Consider the following 13,242-nt stretch of genomic DNA (forward strand, 5'->3'; position numbering starts at 1 on the left):
GCAGTGGAGAAAGCATGAAATTAAACTTTTCAGCTAAAGAAGATAAACTAGATGTATCAAACGGCTTGTGATTTAGAGCTCCGATAGAAATAAATATTGGCTCCATAGAGAAGAAAATGAGAGAGACAGCTGTCGAGCTAAGAGGAATGGCCTTCAACTGCTACAAAATTTTGTAACTATGCAAATAAATTTTAAGAGATAAAATCTCTGGAGCCGTGAGTTAATTGTGAGTATATTTTTCTCCTCTCCCATAGACCATTTGAACCCTCAGCTTTTTGCAGTGACATCAAGGTTACTTCGTAGAAAAAAAAAGGTGATTTGTTCTACCAGTTTCCACATCCTTCTGTTAAATTATTTTTTTCACAGTTTAGAGAAAAATTTGCTCCATAAATTATTTTCAATTTTTTTTTCTGTAATTGAAACTGAATTTCTCACAGATGGTGATAAAATAACCCTTTTAAAAATCTCTTCTAAAAGGGAATAGAACAACACTGTTACCAGTGAAGTGGTTTCTATTTATTTTATTCTGGTTTCCTCTCCTTCTGCTACTTAGCTCTCAATCTGGCCTTTGCATGGAGAACAGAGGATGCAAAATATAATGCCAGAAGGACAAAGGGTGTTAATCAAATTTTCTTTCTGATTAAGACAGCAAATTGTAAATCAAATATTTAAGTTTTTACAAATAAAAGACAATTTTCAATAAGACTTGAATAATAGATTTATTTGCTTAAGATTCTTTCATTGATTTAAAAATTAGCTACATGACACAGAGATTGAGAATAAATATATGAAAAACTTTGTTTAAATCCTGGCTTTGCCACTTACTAATTTTGCGAGTTTGGGCAAGTACTTACTTATCTGCCTCAAATTCTTCTTTTATAAAGGAGAAAATAGTAGTATCTATTTTATTAAGTTGATTCAGGATTAAATTTGCGATATATAGAAATAAAATGTAAACTAAGGGACCCAGGAAGGAATCCTGTTCTCTATAATCACTCATATATCATTTTTTAAAGTATATTAAATTATATTTTGCATACTCAAAATTATAAATACAATTAAAGTATTATATTTTAATAATATATGAAAATATATTGTCAGGGACATGACTATTTCAAGAAATTTTCTTATGCAATGAAATTACCATCAATACCAGCAATAAAGAACTGCGAACATGGGCTCTGATGTCAATAGAAACTCATTCTATTAAACCAGATGTATGTTTTTAGGGACACGCAGTAATTACTCTTCAAGAATTCTTACAGGAGAAGGTAGTAAACATAGTCTGGGTCCCCATGTAAACTTGGGTCTTCACATTAAGATGCTGTTCGATGGTTTCGTTGAGTCATATGAATTTATCTCCTTAAAAATTTTTCACCAACTATCCTGATGAGAAATCCCATGTAGCAATGAATACAAGGGAATCAAACAACCTTTTTCCTTTTCCTTTACTCTTGAATTGGAGTTGAGATAGTTGTTAAAACCCAGAATACCATGCAGCTCCAGAATTCAGGAGAAGTTGACTATTCTTATATCCATGTTATGGGTTTTCTTAAATAACACTTGGGATTTCCTCTTATAATGACCCCTTTCTCTCTCTTTTTTCCCCATTTGATTTGTATAGTCTGGAGCATTTTCCTAACTTAGGAGAAGGTATCTACCACCATCTTCTCACTAGATCTTATAAACTTGATACCTAAAGTGGGCACCATTAGCATCACCTAAGTGCTTGTTAGAAATATAGGCAAGTTTCAATCACACTCAAGACATATGAAATAACAATCTGAATTTTAACAAGATTCTCAGTTGATTTGTGTGTACATTAAAGTTTGAGAAGCACTCTGATACAATGCCAGGTAGAGCCCAAAGGAATGGTCATGGAATGCATGTTATTTAGAGATAATGTCTATTCTTTTTACTTTTTTCATTGAGTTTATTTTCTAAGGTTTCATTGATTGATTGATTGATGACTGAATTGTCATCTAAACTAAATATAGAAGAAAGGAATTGAAACTGGGTGAAGCCAGAGGTGATAAAGAACCTCTTGAAACTTGCTATTCATCCCTGGACTCTAAGGATGGAAGTGCCAAGTAGGATACTTAGTAATGCACAGTGGGCCACTGGCCTTGTCCTCTGCACCAACAACTCTGGGAGCCCTGGTGAGGAGGTGTCAGCTGGCTGAAGATTTAGTCATTTACTGTTTCAACCATCAGAGGCAAAACCAATAGTGGAAATGGGACTCTGCCGGTATTTGTATTATTTTTTTTTTTATTGTTAAGGTATATTAAGAATATATTTAACAATAAATCATTCTGCTTTTTTTAAATGTCAAAATACATCACTTTCGTCATTAAGAAAACTGAGATCATTGATATGGAGATGTTTCGTTGCTCTCCCTATATTTCAGTAGATGAAGAAAGAATAAAATTTGACATAGAATTATATTTAATTGTTTCTGAATGTTCTCTTTTTATTTCATTATTTTTAATTCTCAATCCCTTTGCCATTTAAGAAAATGAAGCAATCAGGTACTTCCCTCCTGCAACAACCAATATTCGCATGGACGTGTGTAAACTTTACTATGTGTAAATTCCAAGCTACCTTAAACAATACCAAATTCTGAAGAGAGAGAATCAGACTACTCCAGCTTGGGTCAGGTGTCTAGTTCTGATCTAATCAGTTGCAGTCTAAAGGTAGAGGATATACACTAAATAAAGACAAGAAGGGCCGAGCTCCGTAGGCAGGATGGGAAGTTCCAAAAAGGAGGGACTGGGAAGAAGATCAATGTGTACCATATACCATCTATCTACCAATATAGATCATTCTAAACAGATTTGACATCAACTCCATTCCAACTCCATTCCACTTCATCTGCTTCTTCAACTTACTAGTTGCTGTGTGAACATTTCGCTGTTCAAAAGAATCCTAGTTGCAAAGATTTCCAATAGTATCTCGCTAGGATGGCTCAGAGCTGCAGCAGATCCTTTTAAGTGTTTGTAGATGTCTCTTTTTCAAGTGACTGCATTGCAGAATTACCGCATTTGTCCCATATTGGGACATTTTAACAGACTCGACTGCCTTTTAAATAAGTCTTTTGCCAGATTGCTGACATTTTTACATAAAATAATTACTTCTAAATACTTTTGAAATAAAGGCATGCCTGTTTGTTAGGTGCCCATAGCCCTGTTCTCACAGAAATATTCTACCAAATAGATGCTTTCCTGTATGCAATAAATTGACCCTTCTGATATGGGTATGTACATTAGATTTTGCCCCTTCTACTCCAATGTTGAAAAAGAAGATTCTCACTGATCCACATGTCTCACTCTTACTTTCTGACTGAAAACAAGGATTGACTAAAACACTGACTGAATTTAGGGGCTGAGAACTTCAGCTATGGAGCCAGTAAAATGATTGACATCAACAGGAATTAGAGATGCAACTCCCTTGGTCAAAACGTCCAAAGGTTATGAGAACGGTCTCTTCAGATCTTACAGGTAGATTAGCCAACACTATAGCAATCTTCTCAACTGAAGCCAAAGTTTCCAGGACTCAGAATGACCCACACAGACACTCATATCCAGCCTCTTCTCAGGATCCCTGCTCCTATTTAGAATGCAGTGTCATTGTTTACCCCTTCATTTACTTATTTATCATATTGGGGAAAACATGAAGAAAGACATCAGTGATTATAACAGTTGAGGAAAGAGGGAGAAAGAATAACTCCCAATGAATATTTTCCTTAAACCTCCCACTTGACCCAGGAGCTTAGAAGACTGTGCTCTGAAATTATACCAAAGTTACATATGTCTATGATAATATATGATAATACATTATATAATATATTAATATGTTATATTATAATATATTATATTATAGGAATTGGTCAAGTAATCTGGCTGGCAAATCATGAAGTTAATCAGAGCAAGAGATCCTAAGGGAACCACAAACTATATTTTTCATTTGAATTATCAGTTTGGGATTATATATGACAAATTTAAGATTGACACTGGGAGATGATCTTTGTCGAAACGTAGATTTCTGTATCAAGAGCTTCTGAATCTGAAATATCAAGAATGGTACCCAAGAATCTGTATTTATTTTAAGGCTCCCAAAGTGATTCTTGTGCAGCCAGACCTACAAATGTCCTTTGAATGTAGTTTGGGAATGAGACTATCTGAAATTAATATAGTTAATTCAGGGAGGCAGAAGAGAAATCAATCAAACCAATTGTTTAATTGAAGTTTATACATAAGGAGATACATTGATTGAATGAATTTTCTCTTTTTAATCATTAGTTTTGTTGGCACCATATAAACAAAAAGAAACTCTTTTATCTCCTTAAATAAAAGCAAGAGATAAGGCAAATTTGGTCATCTGAATTACAAATGTCAACAACATTTGAAGAAACAACTAAGAATTGTGTCAGCCAAAAAAAAAAAAAAAAAAGATTCTTGCTGTTCCTTCTTTCTACGCATTTCCTTTAAATAGAAATAAGATTTACTTTATGTCTGCCTTGCTGGAACATTAATGATTACCTTCGTGGATAAGCAGCAGAATATAAGATTAGTGGCACAGAGATTAATCTTTACAGCAAGCTTTCCTCCCTACTCAACTTGCAGGATGTTGAAAGAGCAATGCCACAGCTTTCCATACTCTGGAAGAGATGGCTCAGATTGTCATGAGGTGAACAGGAGACGGAAGCAGCCAACTGCCTATGTATGAGTCAGGAGAGCTCCTTCCATATTTCAACCTTTCTTTTTAAATTTAGAATGTCCAGATTTTCTCCAAAGAGACATTTTACTCAATGATATTGTCCAGGAAGTTAAGGAAGTGTGAAGATAAAGTCGAGGAGGCAAAGCATGAGTCAGTGGGCCCCCTTCTTACTGTCACCCTAGGGGTTTCTAGAGCATGTAAGTCCTTCCCACTTATGAGAGATCATCCCCTAGGATTGGGAAGGAAGGGGTCTTTAGAAAAGTCATATTGACAATTGCGAGTATATATGTGTTTGAGATTAAAGAGGTGTCAGAAGAGAAATCTGGTCTCAGGAGGGCTTCTTAAGAAGATCTCAATATATTTTTATCTAAAATGAGAACTAAACTATTATGTAAGAAAAACTTAATTATAAGAATTTTATCAAATAATGATTTTCACTGACTCAGTGGGAGTACTACTACCACTATTCCCACCACTGCTACTGCTGGCTACCACTTACTAAGTGATGGCTATGTACTAAGCAAGGGGACAGGGGCCAAGAATTTCCCCCCAAATCCTATAACCCTATAAATATTAGAAAATTTAGAAATTAATTATTTTGAAGAGTAAACTCATCAGTGGTTCTTCATATTTGAACCCAGATCTTCTGACACCTTTTCAATCACAAACACAGCTTGACTCCAAGGCTGAAAATTTTTTGCTTGCCAAATACTGCTATTTTCCAAATATAATCATATAGTAAGTGCTATCATTTCCTGTGTAGCCACCTAGGGCCAAGCATTCTGTATATATTATTTGTATCCTCATCGAAACTCCATAAAATAGGTATTATTCCTATTTTCCAGAGGAGGAAATAAAACTAATAGCAATTAAATAACTCACACAGTCATATAGCTTGTTATTTACAGAGATGGATTTTAATACAGGTCTCTCTGACTCATTTTCTTTTCTCCTACACAGCCTAGGTATGCAGGAAGCAGTGGTGGGTGTTCGGATAGTTTGCTTTGAAAAACATGTTTTATCAAAACATTTTCATAGTTAACATAAAGTTCACGAAAAAGAAAAATACCAGTCTTTCTATTTTTTTCCTTTTGCATCTCTCTGTTTATCAAAAAAGGCTCTTTTGTTCTCTCCAATTAACTCTCCTATTTGTTAGGAGATAAAGGCAAACTAGTGATGAAAGAGAAAAAGAAGAGATTTTTCTAATTACAGAAAGGCCAATTTTGTCTTAAAGACATTTAAGCCACCAAACCACTCCCTTCGTGTGCTGAGAATATTAATTTGAGTTCCTGCAGAGAAAAAAGTAATAGTTATGCCTATGGGGATAATGTAGGGTTTCTATTGAAATATGTCCATTCTCTCATTAATTTAATGGAAACTCAAAGTAAGGAAAACATCTGGAAGATAAATTCTATGGTCGTCATTATAAATCTGTGAAATACAAAAGCATAAATTGGACACAAGCCCAACACAAAGCCCGAGGAAAAGAAAAATCATTATTGTCAAGAAAGTGTGAGTTTTGCTGTATGCCTCGTAGAATTAATTTCATTAGCCTGTGTCTCCTTTAGCAAACCAACACATGTGTCTACTATAGTGGATCACAAGGTGGCATGTAAGTTAACTATTTGCTCTTTCTACATTCACTGAATTAAAGGAGTCTGTGGAAAGTTTTTGAAAATTTGTTCAAAAAGTTAAGTGTTGGGTAAATCCAACAGTGTAGATATAGCTGCCATCGGAAACGCAAGAAGACCATCTGCAGATCAGTAAATGTGTAGTGAGTGAATTCCGGAGTGATTCCAGGGTGAAATTTGCAGGCTGTTCAGTATATCACCAGTCACAGCTGTAATAGTATTTTTTTCTGTTATAGCAATTCCTTTTTTTTTTTATGTTCCTAGGTTTTATGTCAAGAGAGAAAATGTTCTATCTTTCTATAGCTTCTGATGAACTTATCTTGTCAGCACATCCTGATTTCCTGAGATTAAAAAAAAAAAAAGTCTTGTAAATTTTAAGTAACAATTTTTGTTTTCCGTGTCTACGGAAAGAAAAGGAACATACATTCTTGGCTCTCCTAGGTTTGTTACTCTGATTATCAGTCTACACTTTACATTCTTGTTAAAATGACAAACTTGGAAAGGGATTGCGTAGAAGTTTCTATTTTGCCCTTGAAATTCCTAAACTCCTAGAAAAAATACTGTAGCTACAAATCCTGGCTTAGCTTTAAATTCAGTAAATAATTACATTTCTATGTTAGTATTTTCTCTCCTTTCTCCCCTTGTTTCCTCTACTACATATGTGTGGACGTGTGCGTGTTTGTGTGCATGCGTGTCTGCGTGTTTGAGGGTGTGTATCTGATAGGTAGGAAAGAAAAGGCCATCATTTTTAAAAACCTCAAATCATGGCTTTCACGCTGCCTCCAATGAGCATTTGAGAAGCATTAGTTTATTATGTAACTTGATAAAAATATGTCAGTTTCCAAGAGGTTATAGTATATAAGATAAATCACTATGTTAAAATATAGTGGAATTTCCCATTTTAAAATATGGAGCACGTTGTTATTATTATTCCAGTTTTGAATAGTGTGCCCTGGGACATGTAATATACACATACACACGCAAGTGTGCTTTTTGATCATGTTGCCGATGTTTTTCTCTGCAAAATGAGGAGGTTGGGCTATTGTTTACAGTTTGAGGAGAATCATTTATTATTCAGTAATAATCCCCCACCTACTTCTTTATAACTTTCCTCAGCCAATGGAATTTGGGAGAAGTAACTGTATGTGGGTTCCAATGGCACAATTCTGAGCCTAAGTGTTAAAAGAAATAACACTTGGCACATTCTTATTCATGTATCTGGGATCTTCCAAACTGTGTCATTAGAAGAACATCAAGCTGTTGCCTAGAATGAGACTCATCCAAGCAGACTTGGATTGTCCATGTAGTAGTCCCAGAGCCAGCAAACTAAAGCAAAGCCATGCCAGGTGACCTGTTAACATGAGAAGAAATGATTGTCATTTTATGCCACTGAGTTTGGGAGAGTTTTGTTACATAGCATTTACAGTGACAATAGGGGAGAAATATACTAGCATAGCTTATAGCATTAATATTCTGTGATTTTAATTCTATGATTTATTCTGGATAATGCCTATCAACTACTTATTCATTTTAAAAAGGTATAAGATATGCACATGAATAATGATATGAGTTCTCTGTTGCTTTCAGAGTTTTCATTTTCTGTGTATTTTTCTGGGTATAGTTACATAGTATAGGGTTAATTCAGTGACAACATTAATAAATCATTTCTCTGACAAGCACGTATCAGGGAGTCAGATGACAAGTTATTTTCAGGAGAGTGCCCTCAACTTTAAGACTCCAGAACATCATGTTCTGACAAAATTACTTGACTTCTTTAAAGGACTGAAACAAAGCCTATTTAAATATCTAAATATTTTTTTTCCTCCACCTTTGATAGGCATGAAGGACTTGGAAATTTTGACAAATATACCAGTAAGTCTATAAAAAAATCTTAGTAGTGATTAGAATGGACATATCAATATTATATCTTTTGCTAGCTTATTTTGTGCATTTAGATGATGGATACAGCAGATAATTTTGATGTGAATGGCTCTCTAGATGACCATCTTGGAAGTTTTGACCTTAAGTATCTTTTAATGCTTATGCAGATGGAAGTGGACCTGCAGGAAGTAAATTCAACATTAGCATCAGCAAGGCTAGTTGAGTGGTAATCTCTCAACAATGCTGAGAAAATCTCAAATTCTTGCCTTTCAGTTTTAACTCCTCCAATTCACAGGTCACTTCTTGCACTGCACCAGAAAGTGGCTCTTAAAGCCATATATCTGCACCTGCCTCAAGGAATTAACTTAGCTGCTCTCCTTATTAGCATACTTTGTACACTTCATTACCTCAGAGACCTTGCTGAAAATGTGACTCTGTAGCTGTTGTTGCCTTCTTTATGAATTGAAAGCTAACCAAGCTTAGAGATAGATTAAGTGGCATGGAAATTTAAGAAGACAGCTGGTGCTCTATTCCCAAATGGAAATACTACACTCAGATCTAATATGTCATTTTTATGCAGTAGAGATATACTAGGGCCCAAGTGAAACAGTACAACAGGATTCTTTCAGGCATACTGTTTAGTTATTAAAAACTTGGCCATAGATCACCATTGGCTATGTGATGGGTAAGATAAGAAAGAAAATTCTATCATCTATTATCTATCTATCTATCTATCAATATAAGTCTCTAGCCAGCATTTCAAGGACCATGATTAAATAGATTACCTGGAAAAAACATGTAGGTTTCTAATTTTTTACTGTAATCTTACTTTTTAGTTCCTCTTATGTGTTAAGCAAATAAAATACAAGATGAACATCGACCGTATAAATTTCATTCTCTATCTATCTATCTATCATTATCTATCTATCTATCTATCTATCTATCTATCTATCTATCTATCTATATCTATCATCTATATCTGTCTGTCTGTTTGTCTATCTATCTATCTACCTACCTACCTAATCTATCATCTACATCTACATATCTAACATTTCTCCCTCCATCACTTCCTACCTACCTACCTAGAGATATAGAGAGGGGGTAGCTTGCTTATTTTTTGAGATTAGGAAATCCTAATTCAAAAATCAGTCTAGACTACTATGAATTGAAAATTACATTTTTCTCTTATTAGTTCTAATAGTATCAAATGCTTCATAGTCACTCACTGGTTATTTCTTTTAACCTGATTATGCTGTGCAGGAAAAAAATTCTTTAAGATTCATCCTCCATGAGCCAAACTACAGGTGACTTTTAAAATAACAGAAATTAGCCCAAATGGAAGTGTGCTTTCATACTAGCTATATTAAATATTCATGAAGAAGACTGTTAATTTATTGTTGACTACTCTCCACATTTTTCTGACATAGATATTTTCTGTCTGAACGCATATTTTGCTCCTCAAGAAAGAGAATGGACAGCAGAAGGAAAAAAACATTGACTACCCACACCATGGATTTTGTTAAGAGAACAATGTAAAATTTTCTTTTAATTTTTAAAAGATTAACATTGCTATCCAGCAGGATAATAATTATATGTGACTATTGTTATACAATCTTTAAGTATTCAAAGAATTTGGATACTATTTATTCATCAACATCATGTCTCTAAAAAATAGATTGGAATGGTGTTATTATTCCTTTAATACTTCGAGAAGGAAGAAACAGGGTTTTAGGTATCCTATCCAAGGCCACATACTATTTATTGATTGAGACAGGCTTAGTATGGTGTCTAGATGTCCCAAGCCATGCTTAGCATGCGATATCTACAAAGTTTACTCATTTTTTCATTTAGGAAAATGCTTAATTTTCTGATAACTTTCACTTATTAGCGATCTATGTGGCAAAGTTTGAACTTTATTATTTCTCATAATAAAACTAATTGCCATCTCTTTTGCAATATATGGAAATCTCTTAGAGTAATAATAATAGTAATAATAATAATTAATAATAATAATAATAATAATTTAGATCGGTTTTATTTTTCAAGCTAATTTAAATTTAATTATCAAAAATAAAATTCCCTTAACTCCACAGAAACTATTAGGTCACCCCTATTCTTATGTTTCATAACACATTTCGTTACTTCTTTATGTCTTTTATTTGTTTGTATATCTAATCAATATTTGTCTTCTTTACTGGAAGAAGTATTGTCTATCTGAGATCAGGTGTTGTTGACCTTAGATAATAATAAATTCAATACATAGCAGTATTTTCTACATATAAAATATATTTGAATTAATAAATACCAAGTCTGTCACTAACCTTGAGTTTCTGGTTATTCGGGAATTTGCTTAACAAACCCAGCTGAACTGGTAGCAAGTTTCATACTGCCAACAAATATAAACCAATCTGAAATAATGAAAGCTCATATATTTAATGTAACTTTCCTGAGAATTATAAGAGCTGGTACTTTTCTCCATTTATGGTGTATTGACATCTGTTTTTAATGACCATTAAGTCTTTACCAAATGGGGGTATGTATTTATAGCCATTGTTACATTTTCCTTCTTGAATTTGCAAACTTATAATATTTATATTCACTTGGTTTCCTTTGGATGGACTAGGTCCATGTCATCACTGCCTTCTTTCATGTACCTCTGAAAGTGTACAATGTGGGATAAGAACAGTCTCAGTTCTTCTCCTGTCCTCGAGACTAGTTACAGCCTAGATAAATGCTTCTGATGACTGGAATTTACCCAGTAAATGAGACTTGCATTTACTTTGTCTGTAAAATGTCCTCTATGGTGAATCAAACAGCAATTTTACTAATAGAAGCATTGATACTTAGACTAGTTAACTAATTTGCCCAACACTAGACTACTAGGAAGTTGGTGAGCTACAATCAAATTTTCGGTTATCTTAGACTTAGCACTGGTTCACTTATTTATACAATGAAGGAAATAATAGCACTTGGTTCAGAGTATGGCCACAAGATTCTATTCAGATAGGCCAAGCTCTAGTACAATGTCTTGCAAATTATATGTTAAGTAAAATAGATTCCAGCTATCCATAACTTTATTAGTCATGTACGGTGACCAAACTTGAAATAGGACAGCAACTTAGCAGGGTGAAGAAGAAATGCTTTATGCTTGTCAAGGGTTGTTAAGTCCATTTTGTAGACAAAGAATTAGTTACTCTAGAAAAAACAATACTGGTTCTTCCTCACCAAATATTTGTTTATTTTTACTCTTGTTTTTTTCTCCTTCTGATTTTAACATGCACTAATTTGATGTTGTCTATACAATTAGAATGTCTCAAGTAACTGTAGTCTCCACAATGAATTCACTTAAAAACAAGAGGTATCACAATTTTCCTGTGTCCTGAACAAAAGTCAATTATGTTTGGAGTTGTTGCCATATTGGGCAGGACCATAAAATGGTATTAAAGGCGGCTTTTCATCAGTAGCCTAAGAAGGGTGAAGAATGGTATCCTATTCTTTAGGAATTGACAGAGTCTGGATAGGAAATCAGACAAGAGGGAAGCATAAACCAAAGATATTCTTTTGCGATGTTCACATTTAGAAAATGGATGATGAAGAAGGAGGAGGAGGAGGAGGAGAAGAAGAAAAAAAGGAAAAAAAGCAGCCATTCAAAGAGATTGAAAAGCACTGTGAGAGAAATCACAGATGTAGCTGAGAGACAGACTATTCAAGGAGAGAGAGGTTCAGGAAGGTGACATAAATCGTGGTATAAACTGATTCTGGATGGCATTGTAAAGGTTTAGAGCCAAACCTCAAGTATTAGAAAAAGAAAAAGTGGAGAAGAGATAAAGATCAAGTCAGTCTACCAGGCAGTTCACAGAGAATGGAAAAGGCCATTTCACAGAACAATTTTCACAGGCTTTACTGGGGCTTAAAATTCAAAGGTGTAAATGATGGTCAATGGAGCAGAGTTATATCTGATTAAGGTTACTTAATTACTCTGGGCCACAGCATCAAGACCAAACTTCTCTTTGAAGTAAAAAATGTATATATATTTAATTTTTTCCAGTAAATTAAAAGAATCATTTCTGGTTCTGAATTTCATCATGAGACTAGTTTTGACAAGTGACACAATGGAAGTGGAGGGAGGAGCTAATTAGAGAAAAAAAGCTAGGAAAGAGAAACAGCATAGGAGAAAAAAGGGGAGAAATGGGGAAAATGGTAAAGGAGAGAGAATTGCACTAGAAGTTCTAGAAGGCCACATCAATTGCCTTAATTTACCAACTTCCACTTAAGAATATAAAGTTATGCTGTTCTCAAGAAAAATATGTTCTTTTCTTATCACAAACACAATATTTGCAAAGGAGAATGTGATAGCGATGGGATTTGGAAAACAGCCATAAATCATAGGATAGATTGTTCTACATCATGAAACCATGATTTTCCTTTGACTACAAAAGATAACACTAGAGGTAGCTTTGCTATTATTCAGAGAAGGCTTCAGTCTTTACTTCTAGAGAATACTGTATTTGTACACCACCTCCAAATAGTCAAAGGAATCTTATCTCTATTTCCTTATTTTCTTGATTCTTCACAATAACTCTTCAAAATAGCTGAGAAAGCTTTTAGCATTTTTCCTCTGATAAAAACATTTTTGAGGCAAAACAATTTGTTAAATGTTAATTGACCTAAGAATTATTCAGATGTGTTTTGTTTAGACGCTTGTGAGACATCTAAGTGGTTTTCCTAGATATCTTTCTTTGATTAATTCCTAATTTTATTGTTATGATCAGAGAATACACTTCATATGACTTTGATTCTCAAATTTATTGAAACGTGTTATGATCTAATTTGAAGAATGTATGAAGTGAAACTGAAAACAATATATATTCTTCAGTGACTGGGTCTAGTGTTTTACACAAGTTAATTAGATTTAAGCAATGTAGTGATTTATTGTCTATTTGTTTAACCATGTCAATGGACAACTATTAAAATATTTGCTCTATAACCTTGAAATTTCCTAGTTCTTCCTTTA

This window comes from Pteropus alecto, unplaced genomic scaffold (genome assembly GCF_000325575.1).
Source record: "Pteropus alecto unplaced genomic scaffold, ASM32557v1 scaffold22, whole genome shotgun sequence".
Lineage (NCBI taxonomy): Eukaryota > Metazoa > Chordata > Mammalia > Chiroptera > Pteropodidae > Pteropus > Pteropus alecto.